A 27,284-nucleotide genomic window follows, 5' to 3' on the forward strand; every position below is an offset into this window, starting at 1 on the left:
ATGGCGGTGAGGGAGGGCATTAAAGGAATGCTGGGCTGCAGACTTTAGCAGGATTGGGTGGCATTGAAGAATGAGCCCAGAGACCGCAAGGCTTCTTGATGATTGCTGGGAGCTCACCAGAGACCTCAGATTCAGCTCATTTCAGTCACTGCCTCTGCTCCCTGAATAGGTCTGCCAAGTGTTGAATGTGTTGGCGTGCATTTCCAATGGCAACATCACTCAGGACCAGAACCACTCTCTCATCTTCATGCGGTGTAGGCAGTGGGTAGACCAGGATTTGAGCTTCTCCCCAGTCAGTGATGTTAACCCCCACACAAAGGAAGTTCCATGTGCCTCTAGCAGCTCTGTTTTGGACCCCCCTTGCTTTCCTATTAAGATGAGGACACCATTGCCCTTCGCTGGATTTCCTCTTTCTCATATAGGTCAGCTTTGGTCCTTGTATGTTATGTATCCCCTGAGGCGGGGTGCTGATAAAAGTTTCCTCCTTTCCCAAACTTTCTTCCTCACTGGCCTACTGCCTGAAATTCCCAATATTAGTGAACTCCTTTGGATTAAGGAATTGTAGGCTGCTGTTTAAATATAAATATCTTATCTGGGGTGGGCTTCCAACCTTCATTCCTTCCACATATATAAACTTTTTTCTTTACTCTTTCTGTCCCTACCACCTTTTCCTTTCCCCCCTCTTCTACCCTATCTCTTCCCCTCCCCGTTTTTTGTCAGGACCTTTGCGATCATCTAGCTTGCAGGTTCTTAACCTGGGGTCCACAACCCCCCCCCCCCCCCAAGGGATCTGTGGGTAGATTTTAGGGGCTCCATCAACTTGGATGGGGAAATTACTTCTTCTTTTCTCACTAATCTCAAACTGAAATTTAGTAACTCCTTCAATTATTTAAAAACATAATTCTGAGAATTTTAAGTCCACAGGCTTTACCATATTGTTCCAAAGTGGTCCATAAAGGTTAATTTACTCCAGATCTAGCCTTCCCCCTCTACCCTTGTCCAAATTACAGACCTGGTCATGGCTCCCAGAGGCATGTGGGAGCACCAAGGTGGCCACTGATGGGCATTGTGCTCTATTTAAACTCTCAGACCTGCAGAGGGCCAGGGCTGGGATCTCTGGGTTAGGGAGGCTGATGAGCATTATCATAGAGAAGAGAAAGATTTTTTAGAATGTTCATTGAAGACCTTGTGGGAAGAGGGCTTGGATATCGTGGGGTGGGGAAGGGAAGGAAGATATGAAGAAGGACAAATAAGGTATGAACACTAGGGGTCTGAAGACACACCCTTGAAGAGTTTCCTGTAGGATGAGCTAGGCATTAAAGAATGAATTAATCAGCAAGGATTTATTAAGTCAATAAACACCTACTATGTGCTAAACAACATAGTAGGCAAAGGGGACAAAAGCAGAAAGAATGAAGAAATTCCTACTGAGGAAGCACTTATATTCTAATGAAGGAGATAATAATTATGCATAAAAGTTCATATAGTAAGAATATAAAGTGAGTAAATGCAAATAGAGGTAGCTAGGTGGCACACTGGCTAAGTGTCAGACTTAGAGTTAAGACTCATCTTCCTGAGTTCAAATCTGACCTCAGACACTTATTTAGTTGAGTGACCCTGGGCAAATCACTTATCCCTCTTTGCCTCAGTTTCCTTATCTGTAAAATGAGCCAAAGAAGGAAATGACAAACCACTCCAGTATCTTTGCCAAGAAAATGCCAAATGGAGTAAAAAAGAGTCAAATAGGACTGAAACAACCCAATAATTAATATATATGTAAAGTAGTAAAATATAAGCTAGTTTGGCAGGGAGCGAGCTAGTAACTGAGGGAGTCATGAAAGATAGAAGAAGATCGTGTCTGAGCTGTGTCTTATAGGAAGAGAAGGATTCTGTGATGTGGAGGTAAGTACATTACAATCATGAGGGACAAACAGTGCAGTGGGAGGAGATGGGAGATGGTGTCATGTGTGAAGAACAGAGAGAAGACCAGTTTGGTTGAATCACAGAGCATAGGCTGGGACTCTTGGAACCAGGAAGTAAACAGCAGCCTCTTTCCCAAGTTTCTTCCCAATGACTCCAGGATTGACACCCAAGGCATCTGTATGCCATTCATCCGCACATCCCCCACCTGCAACCCTGACTCCTTCATCCGGGAGCAGATTAATGGCATCACCTCATTCCTGGATGCCAGTATGGTGTATGGCAGTGAGAACACCTTGGCCAACTTGCTTCACAACCAGAGCAGTGACATGGGTCTCTTGGCCATCAATGAAGAGCTCCAGGATGATGGTCTTGACTTCATGCCTTTTGAGACCAGAGCCCTAAACCCTTGTTGGCTCACCAACAAGGAGGCCAACATCTCTTGCTTCATATCAGGTGAGTAGAAGATACTTGACTCCTCTCCTGGGAATCTTCCCCCTCTTCCTTAGGCTCAGTTCTGGTCCCTTTCCTGAAGAGGGCATATTCAGAGTTCCTGGTCACAGAGAGGGAGAATGGTTGGACATGGAGCTGTAATAACAATAGTGCTTAAAGGATGAAGTGGGGTAGGGTTGTGGACATATCTCAGGGGCAGGCTCTTAAGTCAGAGGAGAAGAAAGGAAGGGAAAAGAGAGGAAAGGGAGTTTCCTCACCTGGAAGTGCCCTGTATCAGTGAAATCACAGTTCCAGGTCTTGTGCCTTATTGGTAAGGTGTGGTGGAGTGTTGGGTTTAGAGCCAGGAAGACCTTACTTTCTGTGAGACCCTGGATCAGGGGTTCTAAAACCTTTTATTACTTTTATTTTTACTTATAGTATAAAATTGTTTTTTGCCTTGAGAAGTCAGGCAAACTCCAGGAGAGATGGGACACTTACAAATGCATGTATGATTTCAAGTGTGTCAAGTTCCATACAATGCAAGGAACGGCTAGCGAGAACCCCCAGCATGCTCTTAGAGAATCACTGCCTGTGGCACTTAGCAAAACACCTGGCACATAGTAGGTTGTTTGCTGTTGGTCAGCCCTGGAGAAGTCACTTCTATGTGCTACAGGAGACTTCCTAATGTCTTATTGTTTAATTGCTAGATCTGCTATGTTCTATGTTGGCTGAAAAAGTTGCCATGCATGGCAAAAATTATAGACTTGTGTCATATTTATAGGTCCATAGGATTTAGAGTTGGCAGTGACCACAGATGATTAGTTTAATGGGCATGTGACCTCCATGCCCCCAATTATAATCTGTTTTAGGTAATGAGGTTTGAAAGTGAGTGACCATATTCTTAACTTGTTGTGAAGTTAACTTAACTGGGGTGCTCAGCCCAGTGCCTAAGTGGCACAGTAGCTTCCTAACAAAGGATGCTGATAGTACCCATTTGTGATCATGGTTCCAGGGGAGAGAGTCCAGGAACAAGGTCAGTCCCCTTCTATATGTTAAAAGATACCATGGAAGAGAAGGTAATACTCTATAATCCCTGGGTTCAAATCCTGCCTCTGACCCATACTGGCTATAAGACTGTAGCTAGGCAAGTCAGTTTATCTCTCAGAGATTCAGGCAACTCTTTTTTTTTTTTTGAGGCAATGGGGTTCAAGTGACTTACCTAGGGTCACACAGCTAGTAAGTGAGTTCAAACTCAGTTTAACTCAGGCAAGTCTAAATAATTAATAAAGAAAGGCAGTGTACTATGATGCAAAGATTAAAAGACCATGGGATTTGAAATCATAGTTCCTGAGTATGAAGCTTGACTCTTCCTCTTACCTTGTGTGTGACCTTAGGCAAGTCACTTAACACCCATCTGGGCCTCAGTTTTCTCATCTGTAAAATGGAGTTGGGTTAGATGGCCTCTGTGGTCTTTTGTAGCTCATGTGGCAGTGATTAAGACTGGAGGTGGATGGAGGAGAGGGGATTTAGTCAGAGATGAGGATCAGAAGCTGCCCACCACTGTTCTCCTGTGGATTGGAAGAAAGGATCTAAATCTACTTCCAACCCCAACCTGGTTTTCCTGGTTTTACCAGCATATGCTTTAGTTCCTTGTAATTAATTCAGTTAAGTCTAATTTTTCAATTCTGTTCCAACCAATTCAGTTCAATAGGCATCAATCAAGTCCTTACCTATAAAGGAGGAAGGGACTTGTCTTATGGGAATAAGGCCTCTTCTGTCCACTTGCATTGGGATGTCACTTCCCATGAAGCTTAGATCTCAGAGGCCTGCTAGACCAATTCCCTCATTTTATAGATGAGGAAACTGAGGTTCAGGCATGTGAAATCCCTTGTCCAAGGTTGCTCAGATAAGTAATCTTCAAAGGTTGGACTCTGATTCCAGGCCCAGGACTCTTTCTTTTTTTTGAGAATTATATTATAAATAGAAGGAATGCAACACTTGGCGCTCTTTTTTGCTCCATCTATGCCCTGGGTCCATTAATTAATCAAGACATTGATGAGCATTCCTCAACCACCTACTGGATCAGGCACGGGGGATACAGTGGTAAATATGCCCTCTAGAAATGACCGTTTATTGGTTGCTGACCTGTGGCTTCCCATCCTGCATCTGTCTCTCAAGGGGATCTTAGGATGAGTGAACACTGGGGCATCATGGTGTTTCACACTCTTTCTTTGGGAGCATAACGGCCTTGCCTTGGAACTGAAAGAGCTAATCCACACTAGGAAGGGGAAGTGTCGTACCAGAAGGCTCGGAAAATCATTGGGGCCATGATCCAGGTAAGTCTAGATGCTCTCCAGGCCCATGTTTCCCATGAACCAGCCACCATGGAGTAGTCTCAAGGACTCTGGGCAAGTCACTTAATCCTCTTTATCTCAGGTTCCTCATCTGTAAAATGGTGATAATACCTACCTCCTAGGATTGTTGTGAGGCTTGAACAAAAATAATTGCAAAGCACTAAGCATATTGCCTAACCCATAGGAAGTGTTGTAGAAATGTGAATTTTTATTGTTATTGCTTGCTCACAAAACTGTCTTGATCAATGAGATATAGCATGGAGTGGTTAGATGGAACATTTGACTTGTAGTTGGGGAAGACCTGTGTTCAAATACTGCCTCAGATACTCATTAGCTGTGTGACCCTGGGCAAGTCACTTAGCCTTTCTGTGTCTCAATTCCCTGTTCTGCCAATTACTGCTTTTGTTGATTTTTTTTTTTTGGTGCTTAAAAAGGCTTAAAAAAATAATTTATTTATTTTTATTTTTCAACATTCACTTCCATAAGATTTTGAGTTTTAAATTTTCTCCCCCTCCCTTTCCTCTCCCCTTTCCAAGATGTCACACAATCTGATATAGGCATATAATTTACTACCTTTGTGACTTTGAGTAAATCTATTCTCTGGGCCTGAAATTTTTTTTTTTTTGCTTTTTGGAGGGCAATTGGGGTTAAATGACTTGCCCAAGGTCAATCACCTAGCTAGCAAGTGTTATGTGTCTGAGGTTGGATTTGAACTCAGGTCCTCCTGACTAGGGCCGGTGCTCTATTCACTGTAACACCTAGCCTCCCCAGGGCCTGAAATTCTTTATCTGTAAAATGAGGAGTTTTGGATTTTCAAAGTCCCTTCTAGCTCCAGATCAATGATGCTCAAGTCCCTCCCCCCACTTTGTTCCCCTTTGTTCCCCTCATCTTCATTCCCCTCCTTTCCTGCCAATGCTAATGCTGGTGCTTTAAATCTCCCCTCCTCCCATACTAGATGATTCCTTGACTTAGGAGACCTATCCAAATTGACCTGTACATCAAGACACAGCTTTGGACAGCCTGCCTTTCAGCAGGTTTGACCGGTGGGCCTGCAACTATCTCTCACTATGCCTTTGGGGTCCCTAAACTCAGATATATTGGGGGCCTTCACTGATCAGTAAAAGCCAGAGTTCTTGCATGTACAGTAACATATTCACCATGCTTTGAAATGATAGCAGCATTAACAATACCTTGTTTCTTTGGTAGCGTTTTACACATTTTCAGAACATTTTCACACCTATTATCCCATCTCATTATGATAAGATCTTTATTTTGAATGGTATTAGCATAGCATATTTACTTATTTATAATTCTTATCGCACCATCAAAGAAGCCAACAAAATTTCCATAACTATTACATGCTGATTTCTTATAAATTTAAGTACACATTTTCATTGTCTTTCACTTAGCTGTTTAATGCTTGTTTCTGTATTTATTTTGTTTGTATCTTTTCTGGTTTTTCTTTACAGGTCTGGACCTTCTTCTTTGTTTAAGAAAATATTGATAGCCTCTGTTTTTATATCTTTATTTCCAAATTGCTACCTTCTCATCTCCCACCTAGCAAGCCATACCTTTAAAAAATACCAAATAACAAAATACCTTGTAACAAATACAAAAAAAAATAGGCAAAAGAAATTCAGCAAACATAGTAGCAGAATTTCACAATACAGTTATCCCTTCCACATCGTGGGGGTTAGGGTGCAGTATCCTGCCATCTGAAAAATCCATAAAAATTTTGGGCCCTCTCTTCATATCAGAGAAGACATCTGAATTATTATGCCACTAAAAGATAAAATGTCTCTATTATATAATATTATACATATATTTTATGTGTTTCTGAGTTTCTAAACTTTTTCTGTGTCTTCTGCGGCTTCTGCAAACTCCCCCAAAATCTCATTTAATTTCTTATGCTGATCCACAATATATCAAAACTGAGATGGGGGGGGCAGCTAGGTGGCTCAGTGAGTAGAGCACTGGCCCTGGAGTCAGAAGGACCTGAGTTCGAATCTGGCCTCAGACACTTAACACACACACACACACACACACACACACACACACACACAAAACTAGCCATGTGACCTTGAGCAAGTTACTTAACCCCAATTGCCCTCCAAAAGGCAAAAAAAAAAACTGAGATGGGGAAAGTTGTGGTGGGGATGGGACATACGTATATTTTTTATATATATATGCATTGTTCAATACCCATAGCTCCTAATTTATCAGGTTGGCTTGTCTCTTTCATTCTTTGCCATAACCTTTCTGCTTTCTTTTTGGTCTTCATAAATTCTCATCTTCTAGCCAAATTTTATGGTTCATTTGCATATTTCTAGGCATTTTCTTCCCTTTTAGGAATCTTTAGCCCCAAGGTCGTGACTATCTTTCTTTTCCTTTTCGCGTCATCCATCATGGTTTCTCCTCCCTCTCTACCACCCTCTCCCTCCCACAATCCTGTCTAACTGGCACTAAAAGTTTTTGGTGTGGCCCAGAGACCATGTATGTTACTGTGTCTTCCTCCCATCCACCAACTCTTGAATAGTTCCTTTTGTCCTCGAACTTAATTTTGCTTTGATCAGCAGTTTGTTCCATAAAATATTCCCTGGGACATCTCTTCTCTGTCCCTGTTTTATATCCAGAAGCCTTTAAAGATCTTTGTAATAACCTTATCCCCAAATCCACCAATTTCTATTTTATAGCCATAGACGTCTCTGGATATTTCTTTGAATCTTTCCTGGTTTTTCTTTCTCAGAGCTGTGGCTTTTTTCTTTATTCTCACATCTTAGAATCACAGAACTGGAAAGAACTTCACAGACCACTTATCCCAATCCTTTCATTTTTCAGATGGTGCAAGTGAGGTGAGAGAATTTGAAAGACTAGCCCAGGGTCACACAGGTAGTAACTGAACCCAAGTCCTCTGGATGGCATACTATAGACTACAGTGTTTGAGGTTTTGCACTTTTGGTTGGGGTGACTTCTCACTCAGTGAGGTCTAGTGAGAGGAATCCTGATTTGAAGTCAGAGGTCCTGGATTTGAATCTCAACTGTGATACTGACTTGTATCTCTGGGTAAGTAATTTCTTGCCCTCTGGATCTCAGTTTCCTGTAAGATGGGAAGTTTGGACTGCAATCTCTTCCAGCTCTAAGCTGTGGGTTCTAGCTTTCATGAGAAATTCATTTACAGAGCATTATAGTTTTAGAGATGGAAGGGACCTTGGAAGCCTAGAGACCATCTCCTCCAATCCCCTTTCATTTTGTAGATGAGGAAATCATCCTGTGGGGGTTAAATGATTTGCTCCAGGTCACACAAATAATAAAGTACAGAGCTGAAGCTTGAACTCAGGACCTCTGATTTTCTAACTGTGCCCTTTCCACTGTACATCAATAGTTTAAGACTATTTTTTTCATTCTGTTGCTGATAGAGATGGTACCTTCACACGCCGTGATTAATTTCCAGCAGGGCCCAGGTGGGCCACCTCACCTCTCCCACCTTGTCAATTTCATATCTTTTCTCACCCACCCACTGGGACAGGAGATGCTGATTGCACTGATAGAGAATGTCTTCACATATCTCGGCTTCCCATCTGGCAAATTCCAACGAATATTTTCAATGTGGTGGAATATATCATGGCTTGTCAAACACAATATTCTTCTAGATACAGAGCTAGTCAATATCTTCCCTCTCTTTCTCTTTTGACATTTTCTGTGATTTCTCAGATAACCCAGTGTTTCGGGTACATATACTCTTTGGCTTATACCTTGGTTCTGTTATTATCACCAGACTTAGCAACTGCATACCTGCAAGAAGCATGTAGTCAGGGTTTAGTAAGGTCAATGGCTTCCATTTTCAAAGTCTTCCATTCTTCTTTCTAATACACCATCATTAATGCCTTTTGTTCTATTGTGTTAGCCATGTTAATCTTTCCAGTAAGAATATAAAAGCCCAAGGTAGATTGCCCCAGAGACCTTGTAGACATCCTTAGCACTGAGAGTACTAGACATAATTCTTCTTTTAAAATTGGTCATGCCATTAATTTCTTTAAAAAAATAGCAAAAATCTTTTGATGTAGCTAGCTGGTGTAGTAGATAGAGTATTGGACCAGTAGTTAGGAAGATCTGAGTTCAAATTCTGCATTAGATGCTTACTAGCTATGAGACACTGAGCTAGTCACTTAACCCTCTGTTTGCTTCAGTTTCCTCATCTGTAAAATGGGGATTGTACCTACCTCCAAGGGTTGTTGTAAGGATAAAATGAGTTATTTGTAAAGAGTTTTGCAAACCTTAAAGCACAAATATGGCTATTATTACATCACCCTTTATTTCACATTATATATCCTTTCCCCTCCCCTCCCCAGTGAGATATCCCTTGTAACAAAAAATAAAAAAGAGATGGGGGAGAAAAGAAAACAATTCAAAAAAACTAGCCCACAAATGAAGTGACCATAACATTGTACGTGATGTCCAACTCCCATAGTTCCCCACTTCTAAGGGAGGGAGGATGGTGCATTTTCTTAAGTCTTCTTTGGAGAGAACCTTGGTTGTTATAATTATATGGTGTTCAGTTTTGTTATTTGCTGTTGTTGTGTGTTGTTACTTCCAATTATGCCACTCACTTTTCAAGCTGTGAAGTCTACTGTTAGATTATTTGCTTTTTTCCTTCTCTGATTGGAATGCATTCTGGCATTAGCCCAGATGGCTTCCCTTTCCTTTGGAGGTACCTTAACTGGCTCCTGGAATGTTTTTCCCTGAAAAAACTCCTCTCTTCTTCACAGATATTTTTGGATAGGTTTTTAATTTGTTTTTCTCCACTAAATCCAACTCAGCCTGTCTTCTGTCTTTATTCCATACTTTTTTGAAGAGATCTATATCTGTGTTTGACTTTCTTTCTTTCCTTATCACCTTGCTCCTGTTTATGTGAACTTCTCTCATTGGATCTGTTTCGTTGTTTCCGCTCCAGTTTCTTCACCTTGGTTTTTTCTCTCTCTGTGCCCTCTATTATTCACTCCTGCTGCTGCTGCTGCTGTGAATGCCTCTTCTGTTCTTTAAAGTCTTTTGGCTTCACCTCTTCCCTTGAGAGTTTCCTTCCTACTAAAAAAAATTTAAAGAAAGGTAGGATGGTATAGTGAAAAGAGAGCTAAGGCAGGATTACATGCATTATGTTACAACACTGTGCTGGTCATGTAACTCTTCCAGTAGGAATATAAAAGCCCAAGATTGACTTGGGCTTCTCCCAGAGACCTTTGTGTTATAGGTATCCTGGGGTTCTAGCTCTAGAACTGGAAAAGACTTCAGAAGCCATCTAGTCCAACTGAGGAAACTGAGCTCCATTGACTTGCCCAAAATCACACAGGTAGTAAACAACATGGATAAAGTACCAGTCCTAGAGTCAGAAGGACCTGAGTTGAAATCTGAACTCAGATATTTACTAACTGTGTGACCCTGGGCAAGTCACTTAACCCCAATTGTCTCAAAACAACAACAACAGCAACAACAGAATTTGGGATTTAAATTAAGGTTCCTGACTACTTTTTAGCCTAGGAATTAGATGACATGAAATCAAATCCCAAGTTCTATCATTAATGAGCAGTGTGACCTTGGAACAGTCACTTCTTCCCTTTGGGTCTCAACCTTTTCAGCTATAAGATGAGGAGATAGGGATGTTATCTCTGAGGTCACTTCCAATTTAAACATTATATGTTTTTGGTGTTTTATCACTACCTGGCTTCTTGAAATGGAAGTAGAACATCTTTCTCCTGGATCATTCGTGATCATATTTTTCCTCTCTCTCTGTTCTGATCAAAATCTGTCCATCTTTTCTATGCCTCTGTCCAATTCCTTAATGTTTAAGTAATAAATTCCAGCTATTTTCATAGCTCAGTCAGAAAAGTGGTATCTTTCACTCATATCACAACCTGTTTAGTTTTGCCAGGCCCATGTCAAAGAAGGCACCATGTTCTGCGAATGCATTAGCTCAAAAGAAATGTGAAATGTACAAATTTAGAGACATCTCCACTCAATGTTCCTATAGACTATTTGTGCCCAAGCTGTGGTAGAGCCTTCCAAGTTCATGTTGGTTTGATCAGCTACAGTTAGAAACTCTGTGCCTTGACCCCAACATAGTGATGCCATTTTGGGCCTCTTCAAGAACGAAGGACAACAACCAACTAACCATATGCACATATCTTGTCAATTCCACTGGACCAGTTCTCTATTTGGTAATAATATTCTAGACTGTTCAGATAAAAGGGAGGTTGGACCTCCAGGGTGTTGCCATTTGAAGTGCCACCAGATCAGGGGTGGGGAACCTGTGGTCCAGAGGCCATATGTAGCCCTTTAGGCCCTTATGTCTGGCCCTTTGACTGAATCCGAACCTCACAGAACAAATCCTGGATTTGGAGGCAGATACTATTGTTACCCCCATTTTACAGATGAGGAAACTGAAGTTGAAATTCTGGATTTTCTCTGTGAAGTTTGGATTCAGTTAAAGGGCCGCTCTTGAGGACCTAGAGGGCTATATGTGGCCTTGGGGCCATAGGGTCTCCACCCCTGCACCAGACTTTCTATCTGCCTTGTGGCAGAACCCTCCTGTATGGGTGGTGTTTCCCTTAATTAGAATACGTGCTCCTTCAGAACTTCTTGTTTCTGTAGTTGTATTTTCCCCACCTCTTAGCAAAGTGTTTGGCACATTTTATAAATGCTTTTTTATTCATTCATTCTAAGGTGTCTTCTAGACACAAATTCTATGATTCTAAACATTTTATAGATTGTCAAATGTTTGGCTTCACTTTTGAGCCATTTTCATCCCTATCATCATTCTCAGTTTAATTATCTTTCCCAACAGTGATTTTCTCATTATGTGCCTGAAGAGTACCTGTTTCAAACATATTTTGAGGAGCATAAATATTTACCAGTCTGATCTTTTCTTTCCCCAGTTTCCACAATGATACAAATTTTAATTTCAATCTTTCATCTTTTGGACATTCATATTCAATGGTTTTTTTTTTTTTTTTGCTTTTTGGAGGGCCGTTGGGGTTAAGTGACTTGTCCAAGGTCACAGGCTTGTTTTTGTGTTAAGTGTCTGAGGCCATATTTGAACTCAGGTCCTCCTGACTCCAGGGCTGGTGTTCTATTCACAGTGCCACCTAGTGGCCCCTATATTCAGTGTTTTAAAGCAAAATCCTACCTCTGTCTGTATTGGAGGCAGTGTGCCATAGTGGAAAGAGTGTTGGTTATGGAATTAGAGGATGTGTATTTAGGGTTTAACTTTGCTAGGTATTACCTAGGACATAGCAGGAAGGGATTTTAGATGTCAGTCAAACTTCCTTATTTTATAATAGAGAAAACTGAAGCCCAGAAAGGCCATAGGATCATAGATCATGAGCTTTAAGGGACATTAAAGGCCATCTAGTCCAATTCTTTCATTTTACAATTGAGGAAAATGAGGCCTGGAGAGGTCAAGGTCAAATAGTAAGTCTCACCATTGGAATTTGAACCCACATCCTCTAGCTCCAAATTTCCAGTATAGTGGACAAGTCATTTCGATTCTTTGTAGTAGTTCATCAGTAAAATGAAGAGATGGGATAAATGTAAAATCTTATCATAATCCTATGAAGACTTTGCTCAGTTGACCAGTTGTGATAGTAATGGCATTTAAAGATTCCCCTGTATTGGCTTAGTTTTTCAAACTGATTGTGTTAAAACCCAGAGCTTGTTAATCCCACCTGTGGGATGGACTTGTGGATGTGAAAAGAAAGTCCTGAACTGGGAGGAGCTGGTGACATAGATTTTTGGAGAGACAAGAGAGAGGCGGAAGATCTTTTTGGAAGCAGCACCTCTTGGAGAGAGAGAGACTAAGAGAATTGCTGGTGGCCGCTTTGAATTGCCCTGGACTTTTGAGACCTGCCCCCTGAGCTGCCAAGGACTGAGGAGACATGGCTGTTTTGCTGGTACTTTGTCTGTCTGTTTTGATGTTGTTTTGCCAGATTTGTCCACTGGTGAAAGACAGTCCTTTTGTTGAAGAAGTCCTGGAACCTGGCTGTTCGCTAAGAAGCCCTGAGACTGTCCTGCAGACAGAGAGTGAATACTGTCCACTGGTGAGGGACAGTGCTGTTGTTGCAGGGGTCTGGAGACTGTCCTGCAGACAGAGTGAATACTGTCCACTGGTGAAGGACAGTGCTGTTGTTGCAGGGGTCTGGGAGCCTTTCTGTTGGTTCAGAAGCCCTGAAGAAGGATTTTCTTGTTGTATGTTTACAGAAATCCTGGGAGAGGGCTTTGCTAATGTGTTCAGGGGTTCTAGGACTGTTCTACAGACAGAGGATAAATTCATGAAGGGACTGGCAATGTATCTTATGGCCTTGCTAAGCCTTGTCTCCCCAGGAACTAAGATTGCTGAGAACTTGCCTCGTGTCAAGATGAAGAAAAGACCTCCATTTGGGTATTAAGTGCTGTGTTTAAACTTGATGTAACTCTGGGGTAGATTCAATTGTGATCCAGGGGTGGGGAACTTTTGACCTTATGTTTGGAAACTAATCTCCATTTGAGAAGAGGGGCTTTGTGGTGGACTTAATTAAGGTATAGCCTAGGGGTGGAGAAGTATTTAGAACAGAGACTTTGTAATTGATTGAATGATTGGAAGGTCCTGGGGTGGGGTAGTACTTGGAGATTATTTAATCACACTTAGTAAATGCTGTATTTGGAATGATGTCATGTTTTGATCTTCTCTGTTCCGGGTTTGTTACTGAATAAAATGGAGAGCACCTATGCTGGTATTCTGAACCTTGGGAAGTTGCCTTTCTTTTGGCATTACATTACACCAGTGGGGATGGGCAAGGTTGTTTGCTGCAGAATTCTGCCACCTAGCAGAAAACAGATTCTCTTCATCTTCATTTCATTTCAGATCATCAGCTACAGAGATTATCTGCCTCTAGTCCTGGGAAATGAGACTGAGCAATATATCCCTCCCTACACAGGCTACAATGAGTCTGTGGAGCCAATAGTGGCTAATGTCTTCTCATTGGCTTTCCGGTTTGGACATGGCTCCATCCCACCCTTCATGACCCGCTTGAATGAAGAGTTTCAGCCAGATGGCCTGAACTCAACGATCCCTCTCCATGTCACCTTCTTTACTCCTTGGAGGCTTATCCTAGAAGGTAAACCTAAACTGATGAGTAATATGGGAGATGAAGCAAAGATGCGGAAAGATCTGACATAAAAGGAAGGAAACAAGCATTTATTATGTGCCTACTCAGTGCCAGACACTGTACAAATATTTCATTTGTAAATATTACAAATATTTCATTTCACAGTCTTGTGAGGTTGGCGCTATTATTATCTCCATTTTACAGCTGGAGAAACTGAGGCAGAGAGAGATCAAGCAACTTACTCAGGGTCACACAACAAGGAAGTACCAGAAGCCAGATTTGAATTCAAGTTTTCCTGACTTGATACCCAGTGCCAAACACATTAGATCTCTTCAGTCTACAAAGGCAACTGTTCTCATGGTATTGTAGAAAGAACATTGGATTTGGAGTGATATGACCAATATTTGAATTCTTGGTTTGCCACTTACCTGCAAAGTTTGACTTTGGGCAAGTAATTTAACCTCTGTGGCTTCAAAGTCCTCATCTGTTAAATAAATTGCTTGGACTATCGGACCTCTTAGTCCCCTTCAAGGTCTAAATTCCAAGATAAGCAAAATCTATAAAACCTTGATTGTGATAGGGCCATAGATTTAGAGCTGGAAAGAGTCTTGGAGGTCATCTAGTCCAGTCTCTTCATTTTACAGATAAAGACACCACAGGCCAAGAGAGAAGGGATATAAGGTCAAATAGAAATAGAACCCAGGTCTCCTGATTGTACTGTGTAAGTACTGACAGGAAATAGATTTTTTTTTAAAAAAGAACACATTTCTGAATGATAAAGCAATGCTTAACTAGGGAGAAGAGTGAAGATATACCCTTCTTTAAAGGCTGAAGGCAGGGAAGAGTCAGCTCACCCTCCTACACCATCACTTCAAGGCCTCTTTTGTCAGTATAATTCTGGTAGATATGGGCCAAGGGTCTGATCCATGAAGGTGACTCCCCTTTTCCTATGTAAGGTATATGCCCTAAAGCTCTCTTGCCTATCTCCATGATTTTTCCAAATAGATGGATGCTGCTTACAAGATGTTAGCCTGTTGAAGAGGTTCCTAGGATGGGAGGGGATGAAATTTCCTAGAATCATAAAAGATCAGAGTAGGAAGAGACAGAAGAGGAAAACTGAAATTGAGAGAGATGAAGAATTGCCCAACATCACAGATAGCTAGCTCTGGAGTTGGTGCTAGAATGATCTCTTGCTCTAAGTTCAAGGTTGTTTCTGTTAACGTAACTCTTCTACCCAACTTCCAAAGATCTTTTAAATCTGGCTCCATATTCCATATTTGACCTTTTTGAAAACTAGGAGTCTATGCAGTGTAGTGGCAAGAACCAATGGCCTCAGTTTCCTTCTCTGTAAAAAGGAGAGGAGTAGGGGCGGCCAGGTAGCGTAGCAAATAAGAGCATCCGCTCCAGTGTCAGGATGACCTGGGGATGGAATCCCAGGCTCAGACACTTAGCACCCACCCAGAAACACCTGGCCGTGTAACCTTGAGCAAGTTACTTAACCCAGATTGCTTTAAAAAAAAAAGGAGAGGAGTCAGATGAATTGAGATCCCTTCCAGGGCTGACATTCTATAATGCCATGGAATCAATATCTCAGGTGAGGGCAGATCTGTAACTGCTTAGAAATAAAAGACTCTTCATCTTACTGTTAATTGGTTTAAAAGAGATTCATGTTGTAAATGGAAGTGAAGTTTGAATCACTTGACAATTTCTTGTCCACTCAGCTGATCTATGTCTCAAACCAGTGATAAGAGGCCTTTTCTCCTTGTGTGGACTCAACCAGGATTTCCCATTTGGTTAGCCCATTTGCCAGGTCAGCAATTCTATTTGATGACCCAGGCCTTATGAATATTATCTTAGCCAATAGCAAGGATCAGTATCGTCATCCTTCATATAGAAAGATGGCGCTATTGACCCATGTCTGTCAGGCCTGCACTCTCTGGGCTGTTTCCAGCCTTGGGGAAGATAATATATTTGCATATCTGAAGTCTGTCAGGCATACAGTTTTCAGTGCCCACCTGTGAGAGGGCTGGCCTGTCTGGGGTGAGGGGTGTGTTCTACATGTCATAACACGGGACAGAGCAAACTGTCCTGTAGAGCTAATGAGCACTCATTGTCTTTTCAAGATTAACCAACCAACCAACCAATTACAAAGCATTTATCCAGTGCCTAGTGTGGGCCAGGCACCTTGCTAAGGCCTGGAGATATAGTCACAACAAAGGAATAATCCCTGCCCACAGAGTTTACATTCTATCAGGAGAGTGAAGCTGTTTCTAAATAATTGTATACACAATAAAGGATTATGGAGAGGAATCGAATCTATATTTTCACCTATACTGGGAACTCTCAGATGAGGGAACTCCTTCTATCAATGTAGGTCAGAATCTTCTATGGAACATATAGTCTTAGAGAACTTACTGGGACACGGAGAGGTTAAATGATCATCTAGGGCCACACAGTCTGTTTCAGAGGAGAGACTTGAGCCCAGACCTTCCTGCCTCTGGGACCAGTTCTCTAATCACTATGCTGGGCTGTCTCTCACATAAAATAAATACAAAATAATATTTTTATGAGAGGAGAGGTGCTTTCAGGGGTATTAAGGAAAAATTGCATGTAGAAGGTAGTATGCCCACTGAGTTTTGTGGGAAACTAGGAAGTCTAGGCATTGGAAGTGAGGAGAGAGCATGTTCCAGGCATGGGAGACATCCAGTGCAAAAGCAGGGAGTGGGAGATAGAGTCTTATACTGAAGGAATAATAAGAGGGCCCCTTTGGCTGAACCATAGAGTGACTGAAAAGAAGTAATGAATAATAAGTTTGGAAAGCTGGTTTGGCACCAGGTTGGAAGGGGATTTAAATACCAGTGTTTTTATTTGATCTTAGAGGCAATAGAGAAGGGCTTTCTTAATAAACAGAGAATCTGGCTACCTGACAGCTTTGCCTATACCTACTCATGTCAGGCTAAGGAGTTTGTATCATATCCTATAAAGACCTAATCAGGAGCTTCTAAAGGTATTTGAGTGGAAAAGGAGCATGTTCAGACTCTTCTGTCCATTAGAAACCTGCTTACAAGGTCTGCATATTCAACATCACCCCTGTGGCAGCCTCCAAGCGAACAAGGACCTAGTGACCAAAAAATGGTCCAGGGCTGGAGGTCAGGGGGAGAAAGGGATCAAGGAGACTTTGTTTCTCTTCCTAAAATTAACTGTCTCTCTCTTGCTAAGGATGGACACAAAGGGGGAGGAATTGTAGGCAGAGACTAGGCAAGAGGTTATGAGACTGAATGAGGTTTTTGGTAATGTGGGTATAAAAGAGGTGCTAAATATAAAATATTTATGGAAAAAAGGTTGGAGTTGGCCTGCTGGGCTTGTAGGAAGAAGAGACTTGGGCTTGATTCCTGCCTCTGACACTAGATGTATGCCCATGAGCAATGCCTTTAACATTTCTGAGTTTTGATTTCCTCATCTACAAAATGCCTGTGATGTCTCATAGGGGTGTTGTGAGACTCAGATGTGTCTAACATACTTTTCCAACATACGTCTATCTGTACAGGTCAGTTATTTTTAGTGTTATCTGATTAAATGTGAGAGGTTAGGGAGATTGAAATATTATAGACAAATGGGATTTACTGAGAAAGCAGTGCCTGCGAGAGACAAAAGAAAAGTTGGGAGGGAAGGGCAAATTTGGGGAGGGGGGCATTATATGGTCAGTCTTGGTGTGTTGAGTTGGAGGTACTTAGAGGAAATTCAGATGGAGATGTCCAATAGTTCGTTGGAAATGCAGGATGGAGCTCAAGAATTATGTGTGTAGTGGTGATGATCAGATTCATGGGAGCAGATGATGCCCACCAAGAGTAAGAGTTTAGGAAGGGAAAGGAAGATGACCTGGGGTCGGAAGGCTTAGGGGATCCCCATACTTAGGGGGTAGGGAGAACTTGCCCAAGATCACTCAACCATCTGAATAACTGACAACTCAAAGCCAGGTTCAGTGTATGCCCTCCAATGTTACAGTGCTTCTCCAGTGCTAATATTCTAGTGCCCAGCATTAGAATAGTTGTTAGTCCCATTGAGTGCTTAGTGCTGGTCAGATCATGTCTATGAATGCCATGTTTTAGGAAGGATATTGGTAAGCTGGAATGTCTCGAGGATAGCAACCGAGATGGCAACATTTATGCCAAATGAGGATCATTTGAAGGGACTATGGATGCTTAGGCTGAAAAAGAGAATACTTGGGAGAGTATTAGTACTTGTTCTCAAGTATTTGAAGGATTAACATGTGGACAGGTATTAAACTGGTTCTGCTTGATCCGGGAGGGCAGAACCAGGAGCAGTGTATGGAGCTTGCCAAGAAGCAAGGTTCGAGGTAAAGAAAAACTTCCTAACAATTAGAGGTGTCTACAAATGAAATGGAAGCAGTAGGTGCCACCTCCTTACAAGGTTGAATGACCACTTTTGGGGTATGTAATAGAGGAGATTCTTGTTTAAGGTGGGACTAGATGGCTCCAGAACCCACTCCTAACTCTGAGATTCTGTGATTCCATCTGGTACCTTCCCCTACATGTATAGAACCTAGTGGTGTCTCTGTTTTTTAGGGGGCATTGATTCAATCCTCTGAGGACTATTTGTCAACCCATCCAATATGATGAAGCAGGATGAGATCCTGAATGAAGAGGTCCAAGATCGACTCTTTGAAGAGACTGCAATCATGGGTTAGATCTGGTTTCTATTAACTTGCAAAGGGGAAGAGACCATGGCATCCCAGGTATGTCCCTCCTGTCCCTTCTCCCTTAAGAAAGCAGACATGCTGCCAGGTGGCCAAAAGGAGGAGGGGTTTGCCAGATTGACTGCTGAGTTAGGGTGTGGTCAATGATAGGTGTGGCACATAAGAATTAAATAACCTACCTTCTAAACTTGGGGTCAACCTATCTTAGCAGTACACTTCCTCCATGATCCATAGATGATGCATCTCTAAGAGAGTGGAGGGGATAGAGAGAGTCTTGGTGAGTTTTGTAGTGAAAGCTCTGAATCTTAGGGTCTCAGGGAATTGTCTTCACAGACAATTGCTTTGACTGAGCAAGAGGGAGAGAGATTTGCCTAACACACGTATACCAGCAGGAGGCCCTCTGACTTAAAATCAGTACTCATTCTGCTAATACCGTGTTTCCCCGATAATAAGACACTGTCTTATTAATTTTTTTTGGACAGAAAAACACCAGAGGGCTTATTTTCAGGGGAGAGCTTATTTTAATGAACATTGACAGCAATTTTAATAAACAGGTAAATGTGAACAAAAAAATGTACCTTTATTCAATAATGATCATGTCATCTTCTTCAACAACATCGTCATAAGTGTCCATACCCTGAATTCCGTCCTGGATGTCTTGAGCCTCCATTTCCTTCAGAAGAAGTGGAACCAATCTGTCATGTCCAGCAATATAGCTCTCTTTAAATGAATATGTCTTGTCCAGGTAACCTGCTCGTAGTGCCTTGGCGACACAGCTGTCAGTAATTTTATCCCATGACTTCTTCACCCAAGTCACGACTTCTTGCAGACAGGCTTCACAAAGTTTCCACACTGATTTCTTTCCATTCTATTTTCAATGTAGTCATTGACTTCCATGCGCAAATGGTCCTTGAATGGCTTGTTTATTGCAATATCAAGGGTCTGGAGATAGGCAGTCATTCCTGCAGGAATCATTACTTGATCTATTCTTCTCTCTGCAAGGAAGTTCTTCATTTCTTTAGCGTGGTGAGTGCTGGCTGAATCCCAGACTATCAGACCTCTTTGGTTACCTCGCATAACAAGTGGCAGCATTAAATCAACCCACTTTCTTATAACTGCTTGTGTACACCAGGCTTTTTTGGTTTCAAGAACGTAAATGCCAGATACACGTTCAATCTTATCTTTCTTGCCCTTACTGATGATTAGAGGTGTGGCTTTCTTTCCATCCAAACGAATTGCCAAAACACAGGTGACCCGTGCACTTTCATAGCCAGTGGTGGGAATGTAGATTGACGTTGCACCCCTGTGATGAATTCTTGTTTGAGATCCTTGTCCCATAAACACTGCAGTTTCATCCATAGCAATCTTATTGCGGGTTTGGTACTTGGAAATGTCGACACTATCAATAAAGGACTTGAATGCAAGTGCATGTTTAATAACTTCAGCATCTTCCAGCTTAAACAGTGTTGTTGATCTTCTTAGGGACAGTTCTTACCGTTGAAGGAAACCGTCCAACCAGTGTTGTGATGCTTTGAATCCTTCTGAGACCATTTCAAACTCTGGTGCCATTGAAAGGGCAAATGCTTGAATATCAGCCCTGCGCACAACCAAGGCCTTTGCTCTCCTGTCAGCAATCCATTCACCAATGAGGATCTCCAAGTCAGGATATAGGGCTGCCGACCTGATCCAGACCTGCGCTTTTTCCCTTTTCCCTCATCCACCTGTTGATTGAGGTTATTATAATCTGCTCTCCATTTTCTGACCATTCAAAGATCCAAAAGTTTTTCTTTACAGAAAACTGCAAGATTCTTGCCATGTGACTCCTCTACAATTGCTTTCTTATACTCAACAGTATACGGTAGCTCTTCCTTTTTGTACTCATGTCTGAAGGTCAAAACAGACAGAATAATAAAATTATGACCATCAGTCCTTCTTTTCACTCCATCGTGCCCCCTGAGTTCTTCTTTTTTCCTCCATCATGCCCTTTTTATCCTCCATCATGCCCCCTCACTCTCGCTTACATACCGGATTTTTATGTTGTCCTGCCTCAGCTCTCCTCCGCAGCACTGCTTTCAATGGTGCCAGCAAGTAAATCACTGGGGAAGAACAGGATGACGCGCTCACTGCTGCAGCTCTGATTGGATGCAGCTCAGAGTGCGGCATGCGTTTCACGGGGAGGGGGGGGGACGGTGCATACAGAGGGTACCGTAATGTAGCGTGTAGCTCAGGGGATCACCTTCACTACATTAGCAATCTCAATAGGGCTTATTTTTTGGGGAGGGCTTATTTTAGAGGAATCTTACATAGTAAGGGGAGGGCTTATTTTTGGGATAGGTCTTATTATCGGGGAAACACGGTATCATGTTGCCTCCTGGATAGTATAGCTCTTAGGATAATAGCTAGAAGGGATCTTTAACATCAGCTAGTCCAGTGGTCAGCAAACTAGGACTTTGATAGCCAGGTATGCCTCCTCTCTTCTCCATTGTGTACAGCCCAAGAGCCAAGCCTCAGGCTGTAGTTAGCCAGCCCTTGAGTAGAGTCCAACCCTTGCATTTTGCAGATGAGAAAACTGAGGTCAAGTGAAATTAAGTGACTTGCCTGAAGTCACAAGGCAGTAGTAAATAGCAGAGTCAGAATTTGAACTCAGTACCTCTGACCCCAAATCTAGCCCTCTTTTTGCTATACCAAGGGATAGCACCACTCTCTCACCGGATTCTGGATTAACTAGAATGAATGAATAGCAATCAGCTAAAACATTTATTAAGCACCTACCATGTGCTGGGCACTTGGGATACAAACATAAAAGTGAGATAGTTCCTGGCCTCAAGGAGCTTGCATTCTCTTTGATTTTTAAAATAAGATCCATTATTTATCATTGTTTTTTTTTTTAAATCTTCCCTGGAATCAATCTGACCCACTTAGAACATACTCGCTCAGATTCTAGGCTTTGGTTCTTGGTATTTTTTATTCTTTATATCATCACAAAGCAAAGAAAAATTGCTCAATAATATAAGAAAATACATTTGTGAAGGGAAACAGGTGATAGCCAGAGAAGAAATGATCGTAAAGCCTCTCCTGGGTTACACAGAAAGGATATGAGAAAATGAGGGGACTGCCATAAAGAAAGAGGAAGATTTGGATTTTGTTAAAATAGTAAAATAATAAAAAAAAAGGTGAAGAGAAAGAAAAGTGAGAAAAAGATTCTTTATGAAGATATCTTTCAGCTGTTTGCAAAAGGCCATTTGGAAAGGGGAGTTTACTTTATTAATAAGTGAAAAATCAGCAGTGATAGTCACTGGAGCTGTGATTTCATTAATATAGGGAACTCCTGGAGGCAGAAACTCTCTCTCAATGTATATATTTTTATTGATACATTCTTTTTTTTATATGACCTTCATTTCTGAATACAGCTGTTCCCCATGGAGAAAGCCATTCTTTGTAATTAAGGCAAGTAAAAAAGCTCAGCAAAACTAACACATCAATGGAATCTGAAGGTATATGCAATATTCTACTCCCCTGGACCCTCTCCTCCACCTCTACAAAGGAGGGAGGTGCATTTTCTGGTATCTTCTTCAGTGTCCTGCTTGGTCATAATTATCCTCCAGTATTCAGCTTCATTCCATTTATATCGTTGGAGTCAGGTCTGAAGTAAGTTTTGATGAAGTGGACAGATATATGGATTGATGAAAAAGAGCTAGGAGGACCTTTGAGGTTTTTTGGAGGAGGGGAGAATGGGGTTGGGGTTTATGTGCAAAAAAGTCTCAGAGGCAGAAATAAGTCAGCCACCTGGTAAACATACATAGGCTTGGCTGGAGTGGCCAGTGGGAGTGGGGACTGATGGGAGAAGAGTGATTGGGTGAAGGTGGGGCAGAAAGGTTAGGGAGTGGTGGCTTTATCTTTCCATGGTATTGTTCCAGGGTACAATGCTTGGAGATGTTTCTGTGGTCTCTCAGAGCCACAGACTGTGGAGGAACTTGGTGATGTTCTCCAGAACATAAAATTGGCCGAGAAATTTCTGGACCTGTATGGGACAGCAGACAATACTGACCATGGATCGGGGCTGTGGTGGAGCCTTTTGTTCCCAATGGGAGAGTGGGGCCTCTGCTTTCCTGTCTGATTGGCCGACAGTTTCAGCAGATTTGAGATGGGGACAGGTGGGACTCAAATCCAGGTCTTCCTGACTCTAAACCTAGTATTTTATTTGTGATACAAAGTTTTCTAATTCAGGAATATTGAGTAAATGTCATAGTTGGGTCTGCAGTCTTAAAGTGATACTATGGAGCTCACCTGAAAGAAGTAGTGGGTAGTGGTGTCAGGAACAGGACTTGATAGAGGAGTCTGGGCACCTTCAGAGGCTGGGTGGTAAGGACCTCGAATGGTAGTGGCAGAGAGGTGTTACCTCCCTCCATGATTCTGTTGCCAAGCACGCTCTGCTTATTAGCTACATGAATGAGAAGAATTGCACCTTCCTCTTCCAATCAGGGATGAGAAGGATCAGTGTCAGGGGAAGAAGGCAGATGGGGGTGGATGGGCTGGTTGACATTCCTTGGGAATTGTGCCTGGATGCTATCCTATCCTTTTCCATGCACAGTATGCACTCAGAGGGAGGACTATTAAATGAAGCTTGTATTCTTGACTGGTCAGTTTCTTCCTGGTTTTCTGCAAGTTTTGATGGGAGAATTCAGGGGTTTTCACAGATGAGCAGGTAGAAGCCTTGAAAATTTTTTCCTTGTCTTTCTTGTTCTGTGACAACACCCACCTTTATGAAGTCCCTAGAGATGTGTTTCAAGTTAACAACTATCCTGAAGACTTTGTAAATTGCACAGTTTGGAAAGCTTGATTTGTCTCCCTGGAAAGTTTGAATTGAGTAGAAAGGTAAGGATTATGTTTTTCTCATTGTTGTTCCCTGCCTCACTTTACACAGATATCCTTCTAGCTTCCAATGACTCAAAAACTGTTGCAGTCAGGGCCAGTTCCAATTGGAACAGAGTCCTTAGAGGTGACCTAGTTCATCTCCCTCATTTGACAAAGGGAAATGACTTGCCTGAAGTTGCATAGTAAAACAATGGCAGAGAGGAGACTAGAACTCAACTTTTATGAGTTCTAGGAGTAAGCCATTTCTACAGTAGTAGAAAGAGCATTGGCCTAGAGGTCAGGAGAGAACTGGGCTTTAATCAATCAATCAACAAGTATTTATTAAATGCCTGCTGTATGTCAGGCACTATGCTATGAGTTCAGAGTTACAAGGACAAAGAATAAAATAATTCTCACTTGCAATGAGCTTTTGGGCAAAAAAGTCTCAGAGGCAGAAGTAAGCCAGTCACCTGGCAAACATTCATAGGCTTGGCTGGAGTGTCCAAGAGGAGTGGGGATTGATGGGAGAAGAATGATTTGGTTCTTTACCTTTTTTGTTTCATGGACCCTCTTGGAAGTCTGAGGGAAATTTATGGACCTCTTCTCAGAATAATAAAAAAATACATAGAGTTATAAAGGAAACTATGTTAAAACTTTATTTTATTTTTCCATAGAAGTCATGCATCCCTTGAAATATACCCACAGATCCTCCATGAATCCCAGGTTTAATAGCCTTTATTCTAATGTGAAGTTTCAAATCAAATGGACCAGTTGTGTGACCTCAGGCAAATCACTTAACCTCTCTGAGGTATAGTTTTCTCATCTGTAAAATGGGACTAATAATACTCTACCTCCTTAGAAGGATTGTTGGGAGAAAAGCATTTTACAGACCTCAAAGCTATCTAAATGTCTATCTGTCTAAATACAAGTCAATGATATTATTAAACCAGATTGTCGTTTGCCTGCCTTTTGGTTTTTCTGAAACCTGTGAATTATCCTTAATTACCTGATTGTTGACATCTCACATTTTGAATTTACTTTTTTTCTCTACAGGCAGCTGTAAAGCCCTTTGAAACTTAAATACTTAACCATGTCCTGAGTTTTGAAAAGGAGGCAGCTGGTGCTGCGCCTTAGGTTGAAACATGGTTGTTTTTAGCACAGAATCAGCTGCTTTTGAGAGTTAAGCAGCAGAGGTAGGATTAGGAAACTGGATAGTTTCTTGGCTTCTCCTGAATGATCCTTATTAAGTTTGGTATAAATTACCAGGCAAACAGACAAACACTTATTCAAGTAAAAGGTATCAACAGCAACATATTTTCAAAGCCAAATAGGATGGTTAGATTGGCTGCCATTTTGGATTATCCCATACCATTCTTCCCTCCCATTGGCTTCAATTTTTGCTGTTACATGGAACTGTTCCATGAAACACCAGTGCTGATGGGTTCTTTTTGTCCTTGATTCCCAGGCAGGAATACTATAACACTGACCTAAAGGTCCATAGAAAGAGAGATTTCTTTATGGTTATTGTTTAGTTGTTTCAGTTGTATCTGATTTTTTGTGACTTGATTTTTTTTTTTTACAAATATACTGGAATGGTTTGCCATTTCCTTCTCTAGTTCATTTGACAGATGAGGAAATTGAGGCAAACAGGGTTAAGTGACTTGCCCAGGGTCACACAGTTGGCAAATGTCTGAGGTCAGATTTGAACTCACAAAGATAAGTCTCTCTGCTTCCAGGCCTGGTGTTCTATCTACTTCACCACCTAGCTGCCCTTGAGAGCTTTCTACTCTACTCCCAATTGTCCTCCTTACCTAGAGAAGCCTCACAGTCGATATCTCCCCATCAATAGAGCCTTGTTCAGCATGTTCTGGACATGAACTGTTATATATTGAACTGTGACTGATGAGACCCAGAAAGCACTAATAGCCACAAGGCCAGCATTGTATGAGCACTCCATCAGGGAAAGTGTGTTATGACCAAAGTATGGTAATAATAACTAATAATAATAATAGTACACAGTAGTTAAAGACTTGCAAAGTGCTTTACATATGGTCATTATGAGGTGGTAGTATTATCTTCATTTTACAAAAAGGAGATTGAGAGAGGTCAAGGGACTTGTTCAATGTCACATAGCTTGCTAGGTGTCTGAATCAGGATTTGAACACAGGTCTTCCTGACTCTAGATACTGAAGCAGTTTGTCACTTCCTCCTCCCACTCAGTTTACAGAAGAGGAAATGGAGGCAACAGAGTTAAGTGACTTGCCCAGGGCCACACAGCTAGTAAGTATCTGAGGGTGGATTTGAACTCAGGAAGACAAGTCTTCTGACTCCAGGAATATGGCATGCCCCTGCCTGTTAATTATTGGATGGATCATTAACATTGCTTCCACCTTTTACACTGCACAGAGCTCCTGTCCATACTCCACATTGTAAATGGGGGCTGCCAGGTGGGTAAGGCATTATTAGGCCTGGAGTCAGGAAGACCTAAGTTCACATTCAGATGCAGATACTTCTTAGCTGTGTGACCCTGAGCAAGGCATTTTACCTTTGTCTGACTCAGGTTTCTCATCTGTAAAACAGGTTCATAATAGCATCTACCTCCCGGGTTGTTTTGAGAATCAAAGGAGATAATATTTGTAAAGTGTTTTGCAAACCTGAAAGCAATCTCTAAATGCTAGCTCTTAGTTATGATAATAGGAACAATAGCTAATATTTGTATAGTATTTACTATGTGCTGGGTGCTTTACAGTTATATCTCATTTGATCTTCCTAACAATTCTGGTAGCCAGGAGCTATTGTTATCCCCACTTTACAGATGAGGAAACTGAGGTTGACCTAGGTAAAGTGACTTGCCCAACATCACAACGTATGAAGCTGGATTTGAACTCAGGTCTTCCTATCTCCAGGAACAACTCTCTAACCACGGAACCATCTAGCTAAACTGTGTTGATCTTGGTTTTCTTCTTTAGGTCTGGGCTGGGCTTGCTCGTTTTATGCTGTGTGCTATTATGTCTCAGAGAAGCCTGGGAAAGGGAACGCGAGGCACACAGTCTCTGAACCAGGTCGTGGGTCTTCCTCCTGGTAGCTCCAGGCCCTGTTTTCCTTTGGGGGCTAATGCAGGATGCCCACGGTTCTTTACTTAATGGCATTAAGGTGTTGTTTTTCTCCCAGGGCATCTTGGCAGTTTCCCTCGCCGGCAGGGTTGCGCCAAGTTTTCGGATAAGTGGTGGAGTCCCTTCTAGCCCGGATCCCTCCACCTCCCCTTTAACTCCTGCGTTTCCTAGCTCGTAGTGCCTACGGGAGCTTTCCAGGGTCCTGGAGCCACTTGTAGCGCTGGTGTTTGTGACCGAACAATGTTCATGCCTTTGTTTTAAGTCGTGGGCGTCAGCCCCAGAGCAGGGAGTGGACGTTAGTGACCCTTCTCTGCAGGAAGAAGGACGTACAAGCCCCTGGCAGGGGTAGGAAGGGTTTATTTCGAGTAGACTCGAGTAATTCAGGCCCGCGGCAGTTTCGTCCGAGGTGGTGGAAGAAGCTGCCAGAGCAGTCACTCACGGCTTCGCCGCCCTTAGGCGTGTGCGGGATCTGGGCAGCTGGCTGAGGGGTCACCGACGTGCAGGACTCAGCTGTCACATTACAAGTGACCCATGTCGTCCTCCCTATTCAGACATCTGACGGCTTCCCTGGCAGAGGCCTCGGACCTGTCATTTAAGGCCCTTCGCAGAATGGCTCCCACCTTCCTTTTCACTACATTCCAGTTCCACCTTTCCTTTCCCAGTACCTCCTGTCAAATGTGAGGAGGCATATCTGCTGGAAGGGTTTTGCTTTTATTCCTTCCCCTTCTTTTTAGTGGGGAGTGCTAGGGGAGGGAAGGAA

General features: G+C 42.2%; 1 pseudogene; it reads left to right on the forward strand.

The window, feature by feature from the left end:
- On the forward strand, positions 1-27,009 carry LOC138162217 (lactoperoxidase-like; annotated as a pseudogene).
- Positions 27,010-27,284: the final 275 nt, after the last annotated feature.

This window comes from Petaurus breviceps, unplaced genomic scaffold, assembly GCF_028583685.1.
Source record: "Petaurus breviceps papuanus isolate PSGF00001 unplaced genomic scaffold, PetGlider_PUasm1.0 186, whole genome shotgun sequence".
NCBI lineage: Eukaryota > Metazoa > Chordata > Mammalia > Diprotodontia > Petauridae > Petaurus > Petaurus breviceps.